Source organism: Ochotona princeps, chromosome 27 (assembly GCF_030435755.1).
Source record: "Ochotona princeps isolate mOchPri1 chromosome 27, mOchPri1.hap1, whole genome shotgun sequence".
NCBI classification, from domain to species: Eukaryota; Metazoa; Chordata; class Mammalia; order Lagomorpha; family Ochotonidae; genus Ochotona; species Ochotona princeps.
This window is the reverse complement of record NC_080858.1, coordinates 14,716,735-14,730,946: the sequence shown is the minus strand read 5'-3', so window position 1 is coordinate 14,730,946 and position 14,212 is coordinate 14,716,735. Positions and strand designations below refer to the sequence as shown.

General features: G+C 35.5%; 1 non-coding gene across 1 annotated transcript; it reads right to left on the bottom strand.

The window, feature by feature from the left end:
- Positions 1 to 565: 565 nt before the first annotated feature.
- Positions 566 to 729, bottom strand: LOC118760283 (U1 spliceosomal RNA). Its single transcript, XR_004996686.2, has one exon. It is a non-coding gene; the product is annotated as a U1 spliceosomal RNA (small nuclear RNA).
- Between the last annotated feature and the right edge of the window lie 13,483 nt (positions 730 to 14,212).

Here is a 14,212-nt window from a genome sequence, read left to right as displayed (position 1 = left end):
GGCAAAATTCCAGAGGCAATGATGAATTCTATGCATTTAACCCGTGTTCAACTGAACTAGTGATTTATATGGTATGACTGAGTTCTGGGTGACCAGAAATAGCGTTCATTCATTGCATTCTTTGCAAAAGTGATGTATGCATCATGTGAGAACAGTCTAATAGCTATAAAAATTACATAAATGCCCTCAGCGTGTTAGGAAACAGAAGTGTCAAACTTTAAAAGGATGACTGATACTTTTTGCATCAAATCACTGATGTGGTTAAGGTTCGTTGTCATCAAAGTATTAATGTAATTGAAAGAGAAATAAAAGTGAGTGCCAGTAGTTTAGTAAGATTTGTGTAAAAGTCTGTATACACTGTGGCAGGCTTCTCTTTTTCTCATCTTGACTGAAATGAAGTATAGTCCTTCAAAAATATATTAGCTTATTAAAATTAGAATATAAAAATTTGTCAATGTTTTAAATAGATAACTATTTGCAGTCAGTTACTTTTTGAATGAATTCCAGCTAGCAGTATTTACATTAAATTCAAATCTTGTTCTACTGTTTTTTAAAAATTTGTTATCAGGGGAGAGTGCAAACACAGTCCCCCACTACCGTAAATTATGCAGTTGAGTTTCCCATGTTTGGGGAAATTGCAGAGGTCGGCACATCCCAGCTGCAATGGTTGAGCCTCGCCCTGGGAAAACCACCTGCGTGATCATGGTATCTCCTCTGCCAGGTAAGTATGCATTGTTTACTTTTAAAGAAAATTACAAATGACTTAGGAAAGACACACAATCTGTATAATATTGCATGTCTATTATAAGCCAAATATATTTGCTTTGTTAAATATAACTTTTTTGATGAATAAAAAGCACATATGAAAATTTCGTTTTTTAAATATAGTACACAAGTATCATCTCAAAGTTTTTGATTTCCATTCCTTTTCTACAACCACCCTCTTGTTAAGTTTCTGTCACAAAGCAAGCAAAATTGTTTAATATGAAATTGCATAATTTTACTTACCTTGAATTGTGGAAAGCCAGAATACCTCCTATAGAATGCTCTCTTCTCTTACACTCCTCTGAAAAATTTTACCTACATTAAGAAACCAAAATGTTTATCATTATTTTTGCTAAAATGCCTGAATTTCTCATATATTTTAATTGGCTTTCCATATAGTACCTGCTAAATAGTTGACTTTGGCTTGTTTGCAAATTAAGTTGTTGAATGTCTCACTTGAATAAGCAAATTCAACTACAGATAACCTCAAGCCTGAGCAACATGGTCCATAATATTGTAAATGCCTAGCAAATCATTCCAGTCTGTGGAAAACAAATCTGTCATGCACATGTTAACATTTTACATATAAGTAACCCATCTGAATATCTGTTATTCAGAGAGAGGATTCTTCTTTCTTTGGAGATTATCAACATATAATAACTAAAACATCAAAATTTTGTTAGGACATAGATAAAAATGTCAGTGCCACTGGCAATGCATGCTTAAACTTTCTGGGAATGAAAAACTGACAAGAAACACATGAGCTAAATTTGAAGAGATACTGTTCAGAAAAACTCTCTTTTAAAACTTTTATTATATCCTCAGCTACTGATCAAATTCTTACATTAAGTAATCATCATTTACTAAAGTCAACTTTCAATGATTCTGTATAACAAGTAGGCAGAAAGGTAACTATAGGAAGAATCATGATTGCAGGAGTAGAAAAAGTTCCTGCCAGTCTTGTCTGTTCTGCAGCAGGATAGTTCTGGGTATGGAGATCTTGGACTTCTGGCAGTGTCCAATCTACAAGGTTTAATGAAGCACCTTGGGTGACTTCTGTTATTATTTTGTAAGATTCATTCATTTTTATTGGAATGTCAGATACATGGAGCTGAAGATCTTTGTCTTGATTCACTCCCCAAGTGGCTGCCATGGCCAGAGCTGAGCCGACCCAAAACCAAGGGCCAGGAGCTTATTCTGGGACTGCCACACACGTGTGGGGCCCGAAGACTTTGGACTGTCTTGAACTGCTTTCCCAGGCCGCAAGCAAGAACCTGGATGGGCAGCGGGGCCACTGGGATATGATCCGGCACTGGTTTTGGACACTGGTGCGTGCAAGGCAAGGACTTTGTTTTCTAGACTAGCGTGCTGTGGCCCCTGGCGGACGTCAGTGTTACTGAAAACTCGTCATGCGTTGATTCTTTTTGTTCTTATTATGATGGAGTACATATTTAAAGATCCTTTTCAACGGTAAGTGCATATATCCCTGTTTATTAAATATTTGATTTTTCATCTATAAAGTGTCAATTCTGTTTGAAATTCCTGTCGTTTATTTGGCAGTGAGGTTGTTGTAATATAGGGTGCTGTAAGACTATACAACTTCCTACTTAGCAGTCCTGATTTGTAATGATATTTACCTAGACTGAATGTATATCTTTTCTTAAACACACAGTTGGGATTCGGTAATACTGTTCTCTCTCTTTCTCATTGAAAACCATAGACAAAAATTGGAATGACATGGTATTGATTTATTCAGCAAACAACAAACAAAAAGAAACAAACAAAAACCTGGGTTGCCTAGAATTTTCATCAGAAACCTGGGAGGATGCCAGTTTAGATAGAGGGCAAGAGAGAAAAATCTTAGGAAAAATATGGTAGCAACACATCTCTTAGAGGTTATCTTTCTGCTTCGTTCTGCTGGCTTTATGCAAACTTTACCTAAACTATTTTAGGCAGATAGATATCTGGACTTTGTTTAAAGATGTTGAGAGAAGTAATTCCATAATCTCATAATAAATGTCTTTATATTTAATCTATTTGTCCATTTAATTTAGTTTGGCAGACATGGATAATGCTATCTCTTACAAAATCACGCATCATAACCTTGATGATTGAGATATTGCTTATACATGAAAGAAAATGCTATGACTTCCTCAGACAGAAAGGAATGTTGCTCTCATCATGTGGGAGAGATACATATACTCAGGAATTCTGAGAGCCTAGTGGTCCACAGATCAAGTACATTTTATAATGAGATGATACTGTTACCTGTGATCCTTGAGTTCTGTCATTTATCATCCTATGTAGATTTTGTGAACTGCATTTCTCAGCGGTTAATCAGCAATGCATCTGTAATTCTTTACACTACAAGAGCCTACCCAACACTTTTTAAGAATTTGGTTATTAAGTATAAAATTTGGGAAGTGTATTTCAGGCTGTTTCTTTGATGTTTACACAACTGTCTTACTTGGTATAAAAAAAAAATGAGCCAAATGTTTGTCTTATTTTATTTCCTCAAAAGGAAAATTTCTTTAAGACTGAGTTATTCAGGGGTTGGCACTGTGGCACACCAGTGAAAGCACGGCATACCATATGGGCTACTCCAGTTTTTAATCTGGCGTCCTGCTAATGTGCCTGGGAAGCCATCAGAGAATGACCCACATGTTTGGATCCCTGCACGCATGTGGGATACCCAGAGGAAGTTCCCGGCTCCTGGTTTCACACTGGCACAGCTTTGGCCATGTGTGCATTTGGAGAGTGAACCAATGGATGGAAGTGGCTCTTTCTTTCTTTCTTTCTCTCTGTAACTCTGCCTTTCAAATAAAGAATTTTTTTTAAAAAAGAATGAATTGTGCAAATCATTAGTTTGTGTAACAAGTAGAAAATTATTGCAGACATCCAAATAATTTTTGTGGTTAAAACATTAACCAAAAAAAAAGGCATGACTTATTTTCTTTTTAAAATTGTATATTTTTATTTGAAAGTTATGGAGAGAGAAGGAGACAGAGAACGCCATCTCATCTATTGGTTCAGTTCCCAAAAGTTTGTGATGGCCAGGGCTTGGCCATGCTCTTGAATTTGGAATGTAATGCAGGTGTCCCATACGGGTGTCAGGCACTGGACTAACTTAACCATCAGCCTGGGAACCAAACCGAGATACTTGGGTGAGGGGGGTGGGCATTTTAATTATCAGGTTGAATGCCTGTTGCACCTGCGCCTCCAAATATTTTCACTAGTGATTTTAAGGCTTTGAGTCACTAGACATGTACAAACTCTTATTTCTATTGGGATTTCTAACTTTCCCTATCTGTTACAGGCACTTTTTTTTAATGAACTTGCTTGCTGCAGAGCTATTTTTTCATCTAGTGTGTATTTGCATTTTATTCTAGTATCATCACTTTAATTTTCACTTCAAAAGAAATCATTTTTAAATGTTTTTAAAGTCAATTAAACATTTGGTCACACATTTTGCCTTGTAATTTTTTTTTTATCTGTATCAGTCTATCTTTGAAAGAGATGTGACACATTGGTGGGTTGAACACACATTATTTCCAAATATGAAGACTCAATTTTTTTTATATTACTGAATATTCAAGCGTTAACACGCACATTAATACTCAATATTCCAGAAACAAAAATACATTTCTGCTTTTTTGAAACATAAGCCTTTTTGTCATATCTTGGGTTCTCAGGGTTCAGACGTAGAAAATTTCCCCCCAGTCCTAGTAGATGACAAATAAAAATATACTTGTATATTAATGAGCAGCTCACACTTGAGCTCAGAGGCCTGGAGACAATACTGGATGGCAAAATTCAGGCAATCAAAGAAGTCATGTGCCTTTTAACGGGATGAGCTACCATTCATTTGTAGTTGATGGGCACAACATGAGAACTTGGGAATACTTTTTTAGGTAAATCTGCTACATGAAATTGTATTTGAAGTATTCCATTTAAAATTATTCAGTGGCTGGGCCCGGCGGCGTGGCCTAGCGGCTAAAGTCCTCACCTTGAATGTGCCAGGATCCCATATGGGCGCCGGTTCTAATCCCGGCAGCTCCACTTCCCATCCAGCTCCCTGCTTGTGGCCTGGGAAAGCAGTCAAGGATGGCCCAATGCTTTGGGACCCTGCACCTGTATGGGAGACCTGGAGGAGGTTCCTGGCTCCTTGCTCCGGATCGGCACAGCACCAGCCGTTGCACTCACTTGGGGAGTGAAACATCGGATGAAAGATCTTTCTCTCTGTCTCTCCTCCTCTCTGTATATCTGACTTTATAATAAAAATAAATAAATCTTTTTAAAAAATTATTCAGTGACTAAATCTGGTTCAAGGACGAAATGTTGGCCATTGACTTTTGCACACTCTTTTTAAAATCTATTATAGCATTATCCAGTTTTAATGTTTAATTTTACTGCCAGATTTTACTTCATATAGCACCTCATAATTGAGAAGTAAATAATATCACCCTAAGAGTATAAAAAATTGGCTTGTCAATGACATGTGAATAAATCTGCTTTAGATTTTCAAGAAAGTTTTCAAAATGTTTTGAATTTGTGATTCATTCGTAAGGCTTGCAAGCATGCACCTTTTGTTTATTAATGACTTTGTAATATTTGGAAATAATGGTTTCCACTAATGTGATTATTGTGGAAATTAAATGACATGAAAAAGAAAATATTGCTCCTGTCAACAAAAAAGCTATGCTTTTTCTTTAGAGCAATTCTATATTCACACACAAAAAAACAGCGGAAAATATGGAGTTCTTATATTATCTTACCACACACACGCACAGCTACTGCCACTATCAAGTCACAGAGCAGAACAGTGCATTTGTTACAGCCCATCATTACCCCATATAAATAAGTAAAACTAGGGTTCACTTTTTAAAAAAAGACTGCTTATTTATTTGAAAGGTAGAATGGCCTAGAGAAAAGGAAGAAAAGAGAGAAAGAGTGAGAGAGAGAGAGAGAGAGATTTTCCATGTACTCGTTCACTCCCAAATATCCACATAGCTGGGTCTAGGACTGTTTTGTATTTGTGGTATTTTAGTTTATGGTAAATTTTGCATTAATTTCTGCAATTCATGTAAAATCTGTGTTTAAATACAATTTCTCTTTTTTAAAAACAACACTTTATGATACAGTTCCATAGGTCCTAGGATTTCCCCTTCTTACCCAAGGCCCTTTCCCCCACTAACTTCCCCTATCCACAATAGTATAATTATTCATAAACAGTCATGAGGCCATTATTCTTTTATTTACGTGTATCCTAACATTGTAGGTATGGACAATGGCAGAGAGTCCAACATCCTGTTGTCAAGAGTGAAGAATTATGCTGACCAGCTTGGTTGATATTGGTGCAATGAATGAAAAATAAGGTGTGAGCCTTTTAAGTGCTTAGCTTTTTCTGTTTGAACAGTAAAATTAAGGTGGAGTTTTTAATGTCAGTGATTTTATTGAAGAGGGTAGGGACACATTGGCATTTTCAAAGCTCTAAAAATTAGGGGTTTGCTTCAGCTCTTTCTACCATAGGAAGTATAATACAATTCCTGCAAAGCAGGCTTATACAAAGCCCTAACTTTTAACCTAAATACATTTATCTCTAAGTACATCAAGTTCTTAATTGCCAAGCCTATATTACCAAACTGAAATTGAAGATAAGTGAATATTTTATGTATGGTCCCCAAAGAGATAAGAATTAAAAATTAAATTAAAAGGCACTTGCCAGAGTTTTAATTTGCCTGTTAAAAAAGCCAAATCAAATATTTGATGTTGACTGTCTTGTAAATTCTTCAAAATCTAACTCAATCAGTGTTAGTAACAATAATTTGTAATCAAATAAAGATTTTGCTGAATCTTGCCAGGATGTAATACTGACAACAACACAGTTGTAACAGTTTTGTTTGTTTGTTTGTTTTTTGCTTTTTAATTTTCTCTTACTTTCTATCATTTGAAATGATGTTGCTTGGGAAGAATAACACATTTTTGAGTATTTAGCATCTGCCTTGCATTCCTGGAAGACCTTTACCTGTACAAATAAGTACTGCAGGGCTTCCTATTGCACAGTCTGGGAAAGAGAGTTTCCCAGGATGGTGCGTCCAAGTAACAGTATTAAGTTGGAACCCTTCTTGGAAGTAACAACATGTTATTCTAGGTTAATAAAGCCACAAACTACACTGTATTTGTTCTAACCAAGCAGATTGACAATTGTTGACTCATTTTCCATTGACTCTGAATATACTATCACACATCATACCATATGTTAATGTCCCAAAGATAAATGGAAGATTTAATAATGTGGAGGGCCTTTAAAATAACTTTCATGGTCATAGAAGAGAAAGATTAACAACAGTGCTGTGAAACTACAAGTTGTATGACTTATTTTAATTCCATTTTATTTGAAATTAAATCATGTTGAGTCAAATCCATATAACATAATGGTATTATCCATGGGTTGCTCTGAATTTGGTTTAAATTCCTTCTATTACACAATATTTATCCCAAATAAGTCAATCCCTTTAAACCCTTGTTTCATGGCTATCAGCCATGCACCTTCATTGTTTAACAGGTTCACCTAATGGTTAACTGTGTCCCTTTTTTCCCCGTACATGACAAAAAATAATATTTCAATTATACATAGATCTCAATGAACTGCTTTTATGGGGCACAGAATATACAAGAAAAGATAATATAAAACCGTGAATAATCAGAATGCTTAATTTGCTATTGTTTTCATCCTTAGCCATAACAAATTTTTCTTTTCTGAATTGAAAACGTGTAGAAAATAGATCAATCAAATATTACCTGTTCTTTGTTTTAATATGTCAAATACAAATTGGTGGAAAGAAAGGCTAATTGGGCTAGGAATTTTACCAAGAACATTTTCAAACTATAGTCTTAATTATTGGTGGAAATTTTTAAGATGAATTCATTAAGAGTTTCTCAAGTGCTTTTTTTAGGGGGCGTGCATTATGGAAATAGATGTTATACGTATTTTCCTTTGAAAGAAGTCAAACCCCCAAATTCAAAATGTTTCACTCTTATTTATTTTTCAGGTAATATCAGCTCACGGTCACTGGGTTCACACCATCATATATTCTGGTGACTTCAGTTCCTCCATTGAAACATGGCAGATGCCTTCTGTCTGGAACTTCATAGCCAATCAGAAGGGATGATATTGTATTAATGGTTCCATAATAAAATGAAAAAGATGGCCTTCATTTTGATGAAAGCTGTAAAGTAGCTATTGTGCTTGTTTGGTATTGCAAGGCCCAAATGTATTATTTATGCAATTTTTCTTTTCAAAGAAAAACTGAAAGAGCAGATTTCATTTTGCAGCATTCAGCCAAAGCTATTGTCTCATGAATGTGAACATTTCTGCATTTTATTTCCAGAGAGTGTAGAAGCCATTTTTCAGAGATCATCTAAGGAGGGATTTAAAAAGTTTAAAAACTGCTTTAAAAAAATGTCGGTCCTAAGGACTGGATCTATTGTTCATACTGATAGATAAGCTAAATCAACACTGGCCACATGGGAACTTACACTTAGTTGGAGGAATAATTTTCAAGATCTAACCTAGACATAGACTTTGCTTGTTCATTCTATAATTCTATATAGTTCATTCTATAATTGGGTAATATATAATTTCATTCTATACGATTTCATGATGTTTACATTTCTCTAAAAACACGATCATACTGAAAGAATGAAGAAGATAATTTATAGGGAAAAATAAAAGTAAAATGTTAATGTAAAGTGTATTGTATTAAGTTAATTTTCTTGGAAACTTTATATCTGATATTTTCTATAAACATTGTGAAAGTGAAAAATTTAGATATTAAGTTTGTTTATGAAATGAGAATGCAAATATGGAGTGGCTACTAGTTTAGGCTTCAAAATATATAACAAAACTATGGTGATAATAAAGCCATCAATGATAGCTAGAGGCTAGGCTAGGGAGGAGTGAGGAACATATAGTGAACATTCATGCTCAGGGCAATGAAGCAACTCTATATGATAAAGCAATTATGGATATATGTCCTCAAACATTTGTCCAAAATCATAAACCATAGTTTGTACAACATTGAGAATGAATCTTAATGTAAACTGTGGACTTTGTGGGGCATCATGGTTGCTCAAGCAGCTAATCTACCACCTGCAAGTACTGACATCCCTGGTTCACGTTCTGGATGCTCTGCTTCCAATCCAACACCTTGCTTATGGCCTGAGAAAGCAGTGGAGGATGGCCCAAGTCTTTGGGGCTCTGCACCTACATAGGATACCTAGAGAAAGCCTCTGGCTTCAGAAAGGCTAAGCTCCACTGTGGCCATTTTGTGAATTGAAGATCTTTCTCTGTATTTCCTTTTCTGTAAAATTTCCTGTCCAGAACCAAAATAAATAAATCTTTTAAAAAAACCAAAACTACTGACTTTGGGTGACAATGATATATGTGTTCATAGATTTTAAGAAATATACTGCTCTTATCTGCGATGCTAACAATAGGGGGAAGTTGTATGTATGTGGTAGCCAGGAAAAAGATCTTCCATCCACTGCTTCACTTCTCAAATGGCCAAAGTGGCTGGAGGTGAGCTGATCTGAAGCCAGAAACCAGGAGCTTCTTCTGAATGTCCAACAAGGATGTAGGGTCCCAAGTACCTAGGCCATCCTCTGTTGTTTTTTTAAGCCATAAGCAGGGAGCTGACTTGGAATAGTTGGGACATGAACCAACACCTATAGGGGATGTTGGTATTTGGAAGTAGTGGATTAGCTCGTTGAGCCACAGTACTGGCCCCAGTCAATGAATTTTTATAAAGAAGTTAGAATTCTGTCTTCACTTTTCAGGAATTATTCAAACTTAGTATGTGGAAAACCACTATAACATATTCCCTCTAGTCTTAATGATTTCACACACTGACTCTTCCTTCTTTTACCTTCTATCAGGTCTATTAGTAAAGCTGCAGGAATCTTTCCTAAGATTTATTTTATTTTTATTTGAAAGGCAGAGTTATACTGAGAAAAAGAGAGACACATCCTCCACCCACTGGTTTACTCCTCAAATGGTCACAGGATTCTTTTATAAAAGATGTCTAGATCTAATCATAACCATAATCTTCACTGCTACTACTTTGATTACAATCGATATTGTTTCCTACCTGGAATATTATAATTGTTTCATTTTGTAACTCATCTCTTGGCTTCTATTGAAATCTATTTCTAAGAAAGTAGCTTTACTGTGCTGCCACCTCGGCTTCAGCTCTTTATTTCTTATGTGTCTGTAAGTGGTGCTGAAGAACTTTTGCTCTCATGGATGGGGTTTGTTATATACTTTGTTGTTAGTGTGTTAAGGGACCTAATGTTCCAGTGTCAACTTAAGCTTTCTAAACTCCAAAACATTTAATTGTTTACAGCCATTCACTGTTTCAAACCAAACGAAACCAAAACTAAATCCTCTTGCTAATAGAATAATGAGCTGGAGCTTCTGTAGAAATGCAAAATAACCTGGAAAGCTTTCCTGATATTTACTTAGAAAACTGGCTGTTTTCAACAATTAAAGGAAAATTAATCAATGGATTGTATGATAAATATTTGCGTATTCTCTCGTGAATGGGGTGAGAGGAGTAAAGACAGAACGTATCATGAGAGTGCATCACCACATCCACCCTACTCAGTCTATGGTGTTGTTTTTCTTATTTTTAATTCATTAATTACATTGTATTATGTGACACAGTTTCATAGGTACTTGGGTTCTCCCCACCCCTCCCCAAACCCTCCCACCATGGTGGATTCCTCCACCTTGTTGCATAACCACAGTTCAAGTTCATTTGAGATTCCCCCATTGCAAGCATATACCAAACATAGAGTCCAGCATCTTATTGTCCAGTCAAGTTCAATGGCTTCTTAGGTATACCCTCTCTGGTCTGAAGACAGAGCCAGCAGAGTATCATCCCGATCAATTAAAAGCTGTAAACCTAAGCATTTGCATGAATTCTTTTCTACCTTCATTAATAAGCAAAATTTTATTTTAACTATAAGCCTTAGAATTGAATGTGGCGATTAGGGTTGCACAGTTAAATTGATATTGTGCTTCCAAACACTGCATGAAACCTTCTGATCTCATGCTTTTACTCAAGATAGATGTCTATGTGGTATGTTCTACCAGGGATTCTTTATTTCAAGTTAGACCTAGGATTGAGCAGATGGTTATCTTCATTGGATTATCCTTGATAACCAATCACTCTAGCTATTTCAGAGTTTCTGAAAAGGAGACATTTGTTTGTCTCTCTAGCCCAGCTTGATGGGGAGACCCACCCAATATCTATCAGACTTCAAGAAGCATGTGTGATTTATGCAGAGTTATGGGGATAAAAGACAAAATTCCTTTGGTGAACTTACAAACTATGAAAAAGGTTTTATTTCAGAGTATAAACTCTTTTTCTTCTTTTTAAAAAATTTCACTATTTCTAATCTGTAAACAAACACACGATGGTTGTTTTGTCAATTAAAGGAAAATTAATCAATGGAGTGTACAACAAATATTTACTTGTTCCCTTATAAATGCGGTGAAAAGAACTGATAGAAAGTAGCTTGAGAGTGCATCACAGAGTCCGCACTACTCTGTCCGTGGTGTTAAGCATTTATGGTTTACACAGAGCAGCAATGTGCTGCAGCAGTCACATTCCAAAGTGATTTTTCTGCAATCAGAGTTTCATTCATTACCCAATTTTCATGCGACTCCCCTGGCATTTGAAATATGTTTCAAGGTAGACTCCCCAAGGGCTTTTCCCCTCCCATAATAGCTGATCTGCAGTGTCCAAAGATAGATCTAAATATCTTTGGTGCAAATTACTTGAGGCCTGCAGAGCACGATTCTCTGTCATCTTCATCACATTTCACACCTACAGAACTGATAACAGATTAATATCTAGGTTGAAAATATTTCATCAGCGTCTCTGGCTAAGGTACCTTGCATTATTTTATCTGGGGAAACCAATAAAAAATAGGAGGGAGCCCAGAAAGGTAAAAAAAATTTATTTGCACTCAGAGAGACCAAAAAAAAAAAAAAAAGAATTTCCTTTAGTATTATGTGAAAGGCGACAAAGCTGGTCCTGGCAAAGTTCTCTGCTCCGATTATGTACACACTTTTATTCAATCATTGTATTGCTCCGTGCCTGACATTTGGTCAATAGTGCAATCTACCACCGATCAGAATAAAACAACCACCCCAGAGCACCTTGGAATTTCATTAGTTTCCTTTCAATGTAGTCCTTAGAACTAGATGTTTATTTGGAAACACAAATTTAAGGTTCAATTCTGTGCCCTGTCAATATTAGCAAAAAGTCAAGGATTTTCGACATTATGGTAAGCCCGATTTTTTTTTCTTACGGGTTTGTTTATTTATTGTAAAAGAGTTTAGAGAAGGACCCAAGGGCATAAGAATCAAAAAGTGAAATTTCATGCAAAAAAAAAAAAAGATTCAAAGCAAATTTTTTTGATATGGAAATCTTATTCAAATTTTGGTTATGGTCAGAATAAAAATGCAAAAATATCCATAAAATGGTAGTTTTAAGACTGAAACATGTCTTCTGTTTGCTGGTTCAATCCCAAGTGCCTGCAGCAGTTAGAGTAGGCTGAGCCCGAGTCAGAAGCCTGGAACTCCACCTGAGATCCCCACAGGGGAGAGGGGGGCACAAGCGTTTGAACCACAGGGCCTCTGATGCCTCCCAAGCTGTGTTAGTAGGAAGCCAGATCAGAAGCAGAGGAGCGAGGACTTCCATCAGCACTCTCATACAGGATGCAACTGCCTCAAGAAGTAGTCTAATGTTCAATGCCCTAACGCTTACCACAGGGGAAAAACAAGATGATTTACATGTGTGTGCAGTTTCACGTATATTCCAAGAGATGTTGATACTAACAACACACAGTCATTGATTTCTGGGAGGTAGTATAAGGCAGTATTAATAAGAACTCAGTCATAGATTAGGTACTGACATTGCAATTTCTTTCTCTAAGCTTCAGTTATTTCACTGATAATGGAGTAAGTCCTTAATACTAATTTTTGTCTCTTCTTTTTTGTGGCGTAATCAGAATAAGAAACAACTAATAATCTAACTAGCTGAAAACATTTTTATTCTCCTGTATACATTGTTTTCTTCATTTATTTCTTTGTTTATTTAAGATTTATTTTATTTCAAATGAATCGATATCCTTACGGCTTTTGACAAACATATGTATGAACCAATAAAGGAAATAAGAGAAAGGATGTTTTCATAAGACTAAGCCAAATGTTTCAAGTGTCAAGTGTTTTTATTAACAGTTTTCTAAAACAGGAATTTGGATAAAAATGATTAAATGTTTCTATGTTATTAAGTTAATGCTGGTTTCATATCTGAACACAGTTTGACACAAGAATCCAATCTCTGAATCACTGGTGTTTTACAGATAGTTTTCTGCTTCTAGATAAAATAAAACTCCAACCCACTTGTAGAAGAGACCAAAGTACCTTGTGAAAATTAGAATTGACAGCTGAATGTTGTTTCAGTAAAGTACATTTCATTGCATCATTATACATTTTTGGTTTGTTTTTAGTCTATTGGTAGCATCACACACTTTGTATTTTTGTTTTGTTTAGAAGCTTTGAGATAGTTTTGTAAGTTATTGGACATTATGTACAATACAGCATTAAACTTTCATTCGTACATTAGTTTTCAACTCAAGTTACAGTTGTCTTCATGTGCTTCCAATTGACTAAATGTTATTTTATATTTTGTTTCTATATTCATAATGATTTAGTGAATTGTACATGGAGCAGAATCTACTGTAATAGTTCATAGCAAGTGAAAAAATTTCTTAGCACTTTAACATTAATCCTAGCAGAACAATTTCATACATTATAATACTTCAAATAGTTCATGCAGAAATGCAATTGAAAGTATAAGTTTATTTTGTTGCAAAGAATATTTTCATGAAACAAGGAAGACATATATTATTAAAAGCTAAGCACAAATGTCAAAAAATTACACCAAAATAAACTCATTTTGAATTCACTTTCCATTAGTTTTTTAATTCCTCATTTTTTTGCATTTATTTGAAAATTATATTTTCTAGGTTTTCTTATGTTAGTGACAAGGCAGATAATAATGAAAATTTATTATGTCTTTAGCAAGCATTGGTTCTAAGGTTTCTTTTTTGCTTTTTGTTTGTTTTTTGGGGACTTATTCATTTTTATTTGATAGGCAGATCTACAGAGAAATGGAGCGATAGAGAGAAAGATCTTCTATCCCCAAAAGCCTCAATGACCACAAGCTGATCTGAAGCCAGGAGCCTTTTCCCGCTCTCCCTCTTGAGTGCAGCCTCATACACCAGAGCCAATATGGGACTCTGGTGCTTGAGGGTTGAACCAATGTTGTCCACTCTAGAACACAAACTCTTACTACTGTTCTAGGATGCTTTA